The 12,604-nt window shown below is 38.7% G+C and overlaps 1 pseudogene across 1 annotated transcript; it reads right to left on the bottom strand.

Annotated features, from left to right (window-relative positions):
• Positions 1 to 4,020: 4,020 nt before the first annotated feature.
• On the bottom strand, positions 4,021 to 4,710 carry LOC308499666 (protein BTG4-like; annotated as a pseudogene). Its single transcript has one exon. The product of its transcript is annotated as a protein BTG4-like (transcript).
• Between the last annotated feature and the right edge of the window lie 7,894 nt (positions 4,711 to 12,604).

Here is a 12,604-nt window from a genome sequence, read left to right as displayed (position 1 = left end):
CTGTTAAGTAAAGGAAAAAATTAGCTATGAAGAATGAGATTTGCAACAAATGGGACTTCTGAGGTGTTTTGGGATACCCATTTAGGGGGAAAAAAGGGATGTGATTAGGAGACAAAGGATTTCCAAAAAGCAGGGGAGTTGAAATTCATAAATACGACATATCACTCAAGCACAAATATGCGATTTTCCTCTTCTTTGCAAATTCCTAAGGCTCTGGAGCAAGAAACAGAAAAATAAAGTTACTGGGAGCCAGCATTGAGTGTGGCAGAACATTAGTGAAGGAAAAAATTCAGAATGCTAGTAAGTTTTTCTGAAATTATTCATCATGGCAGAGAAGTGTTTAGTTTGAGGAAAAAAAAATATGTCAGGTCAAAAAGGAAGAATGGGTTGGGAGGCTTGGAGATTCTAAGAATTCAAGAATTCAATCAAAATTTATTTCTTATTCATTTATTACATCCTGAGCTATGTGCTAAGCACTGGGGAAAGAGCAGGATCCCTCTAGGAATTTATAGTCTAGTAAAATGAATAAACATACAATTAATAAATTGTATTAATTACAATTAATGAAAATATGTTCAGAATGTAAGTTGGGACCAAAGAAGAGAGTTCTTTATCTAGGGAAGAATGAGCAGAAAAGTAGATTAGTGGGGACAAAATGATGGGAAAATTTGAAGGACAGCAGTTTTTAGCTGTAAACTTCATGTCTCCACAAGGACCTTAAAGAGAAACATCTATAGATGCGATACCAGGCAACCTGTTGGGAGAATTTTTTGAGGTTAAGATATTTGATACTGTACCATGAAGGTCTGTTACTATAGGCAGAAAGAATAGGGCTTCAGGGAAAGAAAGGGAAGAAGGGAAGGAGGAAGTGTAGGAAACAAAGGAGAGAGGAAATCAGATCATTCTTAAGAAAAGGTGCAGCTACCAGACCGACCAGATCTATATTTCGGTGGCAGAGAGCAGATCCAGGACAGCATCGTGTCCCTCAAGGTGAAATTTAGCTAATTATAATGGTTTCTCATATTATTAATATTGAGGGCAGGAAAAATCTCTACCCCCTATGTCACCATGACAGTTCTGACAAGGGCTAAATAAGGACAAGAGAATCCCACCCCCTGATGGGAAGGAGTGGTCAGTGAGTATGTCTGGGAATGCCTATAACACTACCCCTAAATTTTGAGTATTTCACATCCTCATTTTGAAAATAATAAATTCCTAGGCATCTGTGTTCTTCAGGGCTCTTGATCTTCTCCTGGTGTACCCACTCCCACCATTTTGGGAGTGTTCTATCTTTTTTTCTTTTAATAAATCCACTGCTTGCTTCGCTTGTTTGGGGTGCCCTTGAATTCTTTCCTGTGATGATACAAAGAACTCTTTTCTCAGCACCAACTCTAGCTTAAAGGATCATTTTACTACCTTCTTCTGATGCAGCCGTGTCAATATTTCACTAAAGTATCAAAGGAAAAGAATAATAGCTAATAACTATTAGTATTTACTATGTGGTAGGCAGGATTCAGAGAGCCATACTTTTATTAGGTCCTATAGTGTTCACAATACCCTTACAGTCCTATTATTATTACTCTCATATGTGAATCAGGAAACTGAAGAATAGAGAGGTTAAGTAATTTTCCCCAGTTTACACAGTGGTAGAGCCAGTACTTCAACCCAGATGGTTTGGTCACAAGACCATGATATAGCAACACAGCTTCACAACCCATGGTGTTGAAAATTGGGACCAATAAAGATATTTCCAGATCCAAAAAGGAATTTCCAGGTACTACAATTTTGATGAGACTGAATTTGAAATTGTTCAGTGGTCTCCCATTTGTGATATCTCTGAAAGTAGGGAGGAAAATCCTTCATCATAATCCTAAGTGGTTTAGTTGAGGAGTAACAGTTAATTGCTAACTTGCTTTCCAAAAAGAATAACTCCTGTTAACTTCAGGTAACGTTGTTTTGGTGAGTGGCATTTGCAACTTTAGGCTAGATTGCAAGAGATATTTGAATTCTGGGAGAGAAGTGAAGAGCTACCACCCATAATATTCCTTTTTACCCCTTTACCTTCTCAGCCTTCAGACTTCTCCCTAAGTAAATATTGGACAAATAGTTTAATATTATCAGTTTGATGAGGTGTCAAATTAGCCTAGCTGGGAAGCCTACGTATTTCAGCTAACTCCGGCCTCCATGAGTGCCACAGCACGTCACTGGCCACTTGGTCCAGTGCACAGAAATTGAGCGTTAGTTGACAGTGATTTACTGAAAATGCACTCACATTGATTATCATTCCCTGCATCAGCGCTCTGTAGTTAGGCTCTGAGCCACGGGACAGGCACCATCTGCCTGAAGTTGACTCACTTCAGGGCTCTGAACCAGAGAAACAGGGAAAAAAACCTATTGTGGGTATGTCTACACCAATCTTCTCACCTTTCACCTCTCACTGCACTACCTTCAGCTCTGTGAACCTGATGAAAACATCTGCTGCCTGAAAGCAACAAAATCCATAACTGGTCAGCAGTGCACTCATCCCCACTCACCTGCATCCTCGACCCAGGTGTACCAGAGGAAGGGCCAGCAGGGGTAAATGGCTGTTGTTTGGGTATCTCTGGCTTTCAGGAGCACAGAAGACATCCTCAGAGCCTTAAAAGTTTCTTGGTGTCTTTCCCCTGTTCTCTTCTGTGCTAATACAGAACAGGAAGTCTATTCAACCCATCGCTCCTTCAGCCTGAAGAAAGAAGTGTTTTCCTCTCCTTTCCCATATTGTCTCTGCCAATCATACTTCATTTGGAAGCAGAACTTAATTAACAGTTTACTTTTCTATGAAAATGCTAGCATTCATAGGCATGGTAGGTCAAGCATGCTTTTTAATGTTTTCCAGTCAATCACAAAGTGAAAAAAGGAAAAAGACGTTGAAACACAATTCTAAATTATATGGGTTTTCCCAAGTGCCATATATAGAAAAAAATTTATATTCAAAGTGAAACTATTGGCAGAGCCATTATTATCTGTTCCCAGGTCATTTAATTTTTTAAATTATTATTTCACTTAAGATAGTAATTTCTTTTTACTTTTTTTTCTCTAATCTTTCATCTACCCTCAATTTTAGGCCAGGGCTTTTGGGTGACACTACAGAGATAGAACTATAACAGGATTAGTGAAACTACCAATTTTTTTCTTTGTCTTTCTTGGAAGATTTAAGGAAATTATTAGTTTGCTAGTTTTCTTCATTTTTCTCCCTACAAGACTGACTGAGTATGAGGTAACTGGTGACAAATATCCTTTTTACTACTGTGGCCTCATTGCAATGAAAAATATCCCTTTCTTTATTTCTGAATCGAGAAGAATTTTCTAAGTATCCAAGCAAGAGGTAGGCCATGTCTCCTAGCAATGGAAACTGAATAACAACATAGTGACTGGGTGAGAACTCATTTTGGCTGAGGCACACCATGGATACTTCCAAATAGCCAAAGGCCATAATTTTAATAAATTACATAGTTTAGTTGTTACTAACCCCTGTGAAAATCTATTTGACTTTCCTCCTGGTAAATAGATTATAGCCTTGCACTCAGATCATCAGAAAAAAAAAATTATTTCAACTATTCATGGATTAATGAAAATTATGAAAACTTTGGGGAGAAACCAAAGGAAAAGTCATTCCATTGAATTCTACTTTTTCTCTATAAATTATTTTATTTAATTAATTTTTTTATATTAAAAACACAACACAAAACTGTTTCTTTTCATAATTTATTGACTCATTACAGGTCAATGTTTCATTCTATTACCTTACTAGGTACATTTCATTAGTGTTGCATAAAAATTCATATAAAATTAAATAAGAATTAAAAGTGCAACTAAGAACATAGTCATGATCTGTGTGAGAGGATCCATCATCATGCACCCTGGTCTCTAATGCAGTTATTTTTTCTGTTTCATGAGCCTCTCAACCTTAGATTAGCTGCATTTTAGAGAAAATAAAATGGCTCCTCTGAGCTCTATTCTACCAAGTGCCCAGCCACTGCATTATCTATTTGTGTGGACCCAGTGGTATCTGTCCTTCTGGTGAACAGCAGCAGGCCTCTGACCCTTAAAATCTTATGCAATGCATGACAAGTATTTCCTAGGAGGTCCAAGTGGCCATCCACCATATTCTTTCTGTGGGGGATTTAGAATCAAGATTGAAAGGGTTGTTTCAAGTTTTCAACCCGATAAATACTCTTTGGATTGCTGATTTTAGGAATTATCTGAGTTTCTTTGTTACAACTTTCTTCATTGGAGGAAGCACGAGAGGAATATTCTAGTGTGGCTCTACTAACAGAATAACTGACTTGTTGGGACAGTTCCCATTCCTCCAATCTGCCTTTGAAAGAAACAACTGTAAATGGATGACTTCTTACCATACCTACAGCAAACCTCAAAGGGATCTACCCATATGGTCATCTCCTTTGGAAGTCTCAGGTGAGAAAAACCCACATTACTTTCAGCACAAGCCCTTCATAAAATGGGATCTTTATTCTGATTATTGTTTATCCTGATATACCTGAAATCTTGCCCTTTAGAAGGCCAATCAGAGTGCCAGTGACTTCTGTTTGTTTCAAACAAGGTAGTCATCAGTTTTTCTGCAAAGTTTACCATTTGCTGTTTACTCAGTTTATCATGATTTTTCACCAATCTTGTGACAAAGAAAACTATTGTTGCAATTTCATCTCTCATAATTCAAGAAAAATCTATGAGGAGTTCAGCAAAAACTCTTTAGCTCCAACAAAAAGTGGGCCAGAGATAGAAGACCAACTATGCTTTAGTTTTCCAACTTTCACCCACGTCTATGAGTTGTTTTAAAAATGAGTAATGCCTTTTTGAAATTTCCAAACTAGAGGGCATATACTTTGGAGAAAGACGGATGAAGATACTGATATTAGGAATTTCCCCATAGTCCAATAACTTAAAACATTACAGACAATTCATGAACACCTCAATAGAGAATACAGAATAAAAGGGAATCTTGTTTTTAAACATGTTTTCATCTCAGATGAAAAAAAAAAATTACACAGACACACACACACACACACACACACACAAGTTCTGACAATTAAGTTTGCAAACTTGCCACCGTGCACTTACATTGGCAACACTGTACAAATAGCTCATAAGGTTTCATAACCTTTGTATATCAGTGTCTCACAGCTGTGCTCATTTTGATGTGTGGCGGTGTCTTGCTGAGTGGCATTTGTTATTGTTGTTGTGTGTTTTTGTGTGCTGTCGCGAGAATGTCTGAGCTTGAATTAGAGCAACGAACAAACATTAAATTTCTTATTAAACTTGGCAAGAGTGGAAGTAAAATCAGGGACATGTTAGTCCATGGAGATAATGCCATGAATTAAAAACGGCCGTGTACAAATGGATTAAAAGTTTTTCTGAGGGGAGAGAATGTGTCACAGATGAAGAGAGGTCAGTGCAGCCAGAAACAAGCAGAACTGATGAAAACATTGCAAAAATTCATCAAATTATATGCCAAAATCGTCAACTGACTGAGAAGCATAGCAGACCAAGTAAATATCGATAGAGAAACAGGAAAATCTTAACTGAAAATCTTGGCATGAGAAAGTTGTGTACAGAAATTGTCCCAAAGGAGCTCACCAATGTACAAAAGCAAAGAAGAATCGAAGTTTGTCAAGACCTTTTGGAGAAGCAAAATGATGTTTTGGGCTGTGTTATCACTGGTGATGAAACATGGGTGTACCAATATGACCCTGAAACAAAGCATCAAAGTGCACAATGGAAGTCAGCCAATTCTCCACGACCAAAAAAGCTCTGTCAGTCCAAATCAAGAGTCAAAATGATGTTGCTAACCTTTTTTGATGTCAGAGGGATTATTCATTAAGAATTTGTACCAAATGGACAAACAGTTAACCAAGTTTACTATTTGGAAGTGCTGAAAAGCTGAGTGAAAAAGTTAGATGAAAATGACCTGAACTTTTTGCAAACAGTTCATGACTTTTGCATCACAAAAATGCACCAGCTCACATGACACATTCTGGGAGGGAGTTTTTAGCCAGTAAACAAATAACTGTATTGGAACACCCTCACTTCTCACCCAATCTGGCCCCCAATGACTTCTTTCTTTACCCAAAGATAAAGGAAATATTGAGAGGAAGACATTTTGATGACATTCAGGACATCAAGAGTAATCTGATGACAGCTCTGATGGCCATTACAAAAAAAAAGTTGAAGGGTGGACCAGGCTCTGGCATTGGTGCATAGCTTCCCAAGGAGAATACTTCAAAGGTGACCTTAGTGATATTCAGCAATGAGTTATGTAGCAATTTTTCTAGGATGAGTTTGTGAACTTAATTTTCATATAATACATAATATATATATATATATATATATATATATATATATATATATATATGTTTAAAGCTGTACAAATAGAGAAGTTTCCAAAGCAGTTTACATCACTCCTCTTCAAAGTTCATATAAGAACCTAATAAAATTGGCCTATCCTTTCTCCAAACACCTATTATACACATTTATTCTCCTTTGCGACTTGTATCCTATACTAGTCTGTTATTGTCTCATTGTTTTGTACATGTAAGCCTAACTTCCATAACAAATTACAAACTCTTTACAGTCAGAGAATGTGACTTTGATAATTCTCACAGTATCCAATAGTATCTACATCATAAGCATTATGTTAAATATATTCATGATTCAATAACCCATTCTTCCCTCTGGCAAATTCCTTTTTTATAACTCCATATCTGAAGTGTTATGATGCGCTGGTAAGATAAATATTCAACAAGAAACTGCATTCCCACTCTGAAACACCCTAGGGATAAAATAGTTCCCAATCATTACAGCTAATCTTAGCAAGTGTAAAGAATTGTACAACCTCTCATTTACTGAAGTCTTTAGCATATCATTTAACATCCTCCTCTAACCGCAAACTTTCCAGTAACCCGGCAGACACCATTGTCTACATGCATGACCCACCCAAAGCTCAGCGTCTGTGTTTTAACATCTAATTTCCATTGTGTTTATTCCATGTTAGTAACTACTTTCATCGCCAGATACTGAAACTTACTATCCTGCATAATTATTCATTCCTGAAACATTAAGTCTTCCAACTCTCTGACCATGACCACTGACCATTTCAGTTCCATCACATATATTTTTCCAATAAACTTTTTTTCATCCTGTTTTCTCCCAGCCCCCCCACCTCCTCTCTTCATCTCCTTTCATATATATATTTAATTATATCATCCACCCATCTCTTCATCCTCTATCTTGCCAATATTGTCAACTGTCTTGGCTCTTTTTTTTTTTCTATCTTATGTCTCTGAAAAAAACAAATCTGGACCAATGCAAAAGTACACCTGCATCATAGTTGCTGAGTGTTGCTGGTGAAAATCATACAGAATTATAGTTTGTTGTGACTATAAATTCATGTTGTTTTTTATTTCAACTGAACCCTGCACACTGGCCAGAAATTGTTTCTATATTTAGTTTTACTTCCTAATCTCCACAGCAGCAATTACTACAACAATGTGTGGGGTCTATTATTTTGCCTGCCCAGAATAGTATCTTCACTTCTTCTGATATTCTTCTTTGAAGGAGGAATGGCAGCTTCTTACCTATCCATCTGTCTACTGCAGATGGTCCAGTGTTGGCTCCTGGGTCAAACCTGAGCTGTCCTAGTTCCTACCCATCAGCCATCCTTGATTGATACAGAAGAGGAAATGTTACCAAGCCAGATTAAATACAGACCTTCTGGAAATATTTTTGAACTGGAACTAGGGAAGGAAAAGAATAAGGGAGAAAGGGAAAAGGAAAAGGAAGGAGGAAAACAGAGGGGGAGAAACACAATTACAATAGGAGCTTATAAACGTAATAGCATTCACAGTACCCTCTGGAAGTCAGGATCTGAACCTAAATGTGTCTGATGCTGAGCCAGAGTTCTTAACTACTCTCAAACAGACAGTCATTTTAAGCATTCACAGCTCTCCCTACATTTCCTTCCCAGCCACTGCTCCTCTCACACAGAAGATGACCTTGATTCCCACTTAAAAGAGAAAATATAAGTCATAAGAGGGAAAATCCTCCAAATTCCTGCTGCTACATCTGCGCAGGTTTCCACAACCACACTCCTCCCTTCCTCCCTCTCTAGGGTAGAAGCGGATGACTCACCAAAGGCTTATCTCTCAGTGCTTTGCTTCCAGCCCTCCTGATCATTGTGTCCTGCTGTTTTGCTTATTTTCCTTCACTCCTATGTCCCCAGCTTCGTTCTCATTACTACCTCTTCTCCATCATCACAGAATCATGCTCAAATATTGCAATTCTTTAATAAAATTAAAATAACACAACAAATACCTCTGATATTTCCTCTACTGTTTTCTTCTCTATATTATGGTCAAATGTCTTTTTCTTTCTTTAACCTCAGATGCATGAAACTGGTTTAATCGTTATTAATGGTTCATGATGGTCATGACTCCAAGCCTGGTCCACTTTATTTATCTGGTTAATTCCTTAATTTTGACCCTAATAAGCTTCAATGAAAGCACCATCCCCCAAAAAATCCAGGTCCTTCAGATAAGCCTCCAGCCTCCCCATCTCATTTCTCTACCTTCAAGAAGCCATCCTCCTGATGCTATGTTGATCATTCACTGGCTTTCCTTTTAAAAACTTTAAAATAGTTTAAAAGTGTTTTTTGCATCTATGTATTCTTTACAATATGGGGTTATTTTAACCTTATAAAAGGAAGTCACTAAATATTAAAAGGTAAGTTCTATCTATCTTTTTAAATGTCACTATGGTTCATTTGCTTTGAGTGCTGTATGGATTGCCATTGCATTCACTGTTTATAGGGTTAAAGAAGTTCTATTTCTAATTTACAAAGAGTTTTGGATAATAAATGAGTATATTATAAAATTAAAATGTTTCCTCTGAATTTTTTTTGAGCTGATTACATAAAATTTTCTCTTTTAGTATTAAGGTACTAACTATATATATATGGATTTTTTTTCTTATATTAAACTTTCCTTATGTTCTGGAATAAATTCACATTGGTTGTAGTGTATTAACTATTTTAGACACTATTGAATTTTATTTTTAAAATATGTTCTTTGAATTGATATTAAGAAGTGAAACAGACTTGTAATTTTCCTTTTTCATAATATCCTTAACTTATTTTGGTATCAGAGTTATTCAAGACTCATAGATGCAGCTTGGAATTAGTTCCTCTTTGCTATTGTTTGAGGATGTTTGCATAATTTTAATCATGTGTTCTTTGTTTACTCATATTAAAAATGAAGAATACAACTTGGAAAGATTTCTTGGCTATGATACCAAAAGCACAAGAAACAAAAGAAAAATAATAGATAAATTGGACTACATAGAAATGAAAAACTTCTTTGCATCAAAGAACAAAATTAGCAGAGTTAAAGAACCCATGAAATGAGAGAAAACATTTGCAAATCATATATCTGATAAAGGTTTATATTCAGAATATGTAAAGGACTTCTGTTATTCAAAACAAACAAGCAAAGAACAACCTGATTGAAAAAAATGGGTAAAGGACTTGAATAGACATTTCTCCAGAGAAGATATACAAATGGCCAAAAAGCACAAGAAAAGATTTTCAACATCCCTAAACATTAGGGAAATGCAAAACAAAACCATAATGAGATACTACCTCATAACCATTAGGATGGGACTATTATCCAAAAAAAAAAAAACAGAAAATCACAAGTATTGGTGAAAACATGGAGAAATTGGAACCCTTGTGATAAGCATGTAAAATGATGAGGCTGCTGTGGAAAATAGTGCGGTGTTTCTTCAAAAAATTAAAAACAGAATTACTATATTCATCAATTCCATTTCTGGGTATATACCAATAAAATTGAAACCAGGGTCTCAACAGATATTTGTACACCTATGTTCATAAGAGCATTATTTACAAGAGTCAAAGATGGAAACAACCAAAGTGTCCAACACTTTATTCGTCCAACAATAGACGAATACATAAACAAAATGTGGTATATACATATGAGGAATGTTATTTAGCCATTTAAAAAGAAGGAAGTTATGACACATTCTACAACATGGGTGAACACTGAGAACGTGATGCTAAGTAAAATAAGCTAGTCACAAAAAGACAAATGTGGCATGATTCCATTTATATGAAAAACCTAGAGTAGTCAAATTCATACATTCAGAAAGTAGATAGTCAAAATGGCAGAGTGGGTAAATGCTAAGTTTACCATCTCTCACAACCACGTCAAAATTACAGCTAACCTATAAAACAACCATCATTGAGAATTACCTGAAATTATGCTGAACTGAAGCTCTACAACGAAGGACATACAGAAGAAGCAAGCCACCTTGAGCCTGACAGGAGAGGCAGAGACGCAAAAAGGGCTGGTCCCACACCCATGTGTGACCATCAAAAATTGGGAGGAATATCTTGGTTCCAGAGGTCCACCCACCAACAAGGAGTGAAGGGTTCCAGCCCCACCCCAACCCAGAGTTCCAGTGCTGGGGAGAGAAGTCCCCAAAACTTCTGGATGTAAAAACCAGCAGAGATTGTGGCTGAGTGAAATGGAGGGCAGCAAGTGTCCCAGGTACTCCTCTTAAAGGTATTATGCATAGACTGACTCACAAAAAGAATTACTGGCTCTAAGTTCCAGTGCTGGGGCAACAGCTGAAGAGGCAACAGGGACATATGGGGAACAACTGAGTTATCTGGCTTCAGGATGAGAGCTGGAGGGGCAGCTTTCTCCAAGATGGAGGAGCTGGAAGAAGCCATTGTTTCTTTGTCGAGACTTCCCCCTGCCTGCTTGCAGACATAGGTAGCTACCATTATCTGAGATCCATGAAGCTGGCTGACACCATTTATTCTCCATGCCCTGGTGATTCTGAGACCCTGTGGGGACAGAGCCCCAGAGAGCAGTTTCCAGGCTCTCAGGCTCATGTGGAGAGGTGCTGGCTCAGGTAGTAGATAGCCGTCAGCTGTGGCTGGTTGGCCGTCAGCTGTAACCATTGAACCATTGGCCACTGGTATAACTGCTGCAGCTATGGCGGGAAGCCTAGGAGAGTGGAGGAGAGTGACGGAGAGTCGAGGAGTCGAGGAGAGTCGGTCGGTTGGCAGCAAAGCGGACAGCAGGTCGCACGTCGTGTAAACCCAGCCTCCAGTGAGACCATAGTGGTATGACTTCCCTACCTATGGCTCCATGGGTGTTCCTTTTTGGCCTCACCACATCCTGTGTTCTTATGTGGGGAGTAGGAGCAGAGACCCTGCAGGAGACCCTGCAAGACAGACCCTGCCCTGCCCAACTTTTGGGCACATCCAGGCTGCTTCCAGTAGATATTTTCTACAAACCACTTCCCTTGACTCATGCTGCAGACTTTCCTAGGGTCTCTCAAAATTCACAGTATCCAGACAAGCAGCATCTGGTGTGAGCATGTCCCGTATCTCTGGCTGAGCAGCCCTAAGCCTGGCACTACCAGGCTTGCTTCACAAATTATCCTCTCGAGGTACTTCCCCAAGCATAGCATGGGCAACGGCCATCAGAGCTCCTGCCAGGTGGCTCTGGGTGGGGCACAGGCTGTGGCTATAATTGACCTGCAGCACGTCCCCTCCCAGGATGCCCTGGGGCTGGCAGGCTCAGGGGCATCACCCCACCGCCTCCAAGGATGAGCTGGAGCATCACCCCACCGCCTCCGAGGATGACACATGCAAAGGGTGGATTGGGCAGACACCAGAGCCCTGCTGAGGCACATCCGGCTCTGTAGGGTCAGCCCTTGCACCACAATTCCTCCACTGTAGTCACAGCGAGTCCTCACAACCAATCAGCCTGAGGGCCAATCCCTCCCATTTACATGCAAACAGTAATCAATGCTCAACCACAATAGGAGGGCGCATGCCACCCACACAAGGGACACACCTGGAGCACTTGGCTTAGGTGACCAGGTAGACTGCACCACTGGGCCCCACAGGACACCTACTACATAAGGCCATTCTACTAAGACTGGGAGTCATAGCAGCCCTACTTAATACATAGAAACAAACACAGGAAGGAAGCCAAAATGGGGAGACAAAGAAACATGTCCCAAATAAAAAAAACAGAACAAAGCTCCAGAAAAAGAACTAAAGAAAATGGAGATAAGTAATCTACCAGATGCAGAGTTCCAAACACTGGTTTTAAGGATGCTCAGTGACCATAGTGAGAAGTTCAACAAAGAGATGAGAAACATAACAATGGAGATTAAAACAATTTTTTTAATTCAGAAATAAAGAATACAATAATGGAAATAAAGGATACTTTACAGGGAATCAACAGTAGATTAGATGAAGCAGAGCATCGAATAAGTGATTTAGAAGATAAGGTAGCAGAAAACACCCAATAAGAACAGCAAAAAGAAAAAAGAATTCTCCCCCCTAAAATGAAGAGAATTTAAGGGGCCTTTGGGACAGCATCAAGCATATCAACATTCACATTATAGGGGTACTAGAAGGAGAAGAGAGAGAGCAAGGAATTGAAAACCTACTTGAATAAATAATGATAAGAAACTTCCCTAACCTGGTGAAGGAAATAGACATACAAGCCCA

The sequence above is a fragment of the Rhinolophus hipposideros genome (genome assembly GCF_964194185.1).
Source record: "Rhinolophus hipposideros genome assembly, chromosome: 7".
NCBI lineage: Eukaryota > Metazoa > Chordata > Mammalia > Chiroptera > Rhinolophidae > Rhinolophus > Rhinolophus hipposideros.
The sequence above is the reverse complement of the archived record's forward strand: the minus strand, read 5'-3'. Positions and strand labels throughout refer to the sequence as shown.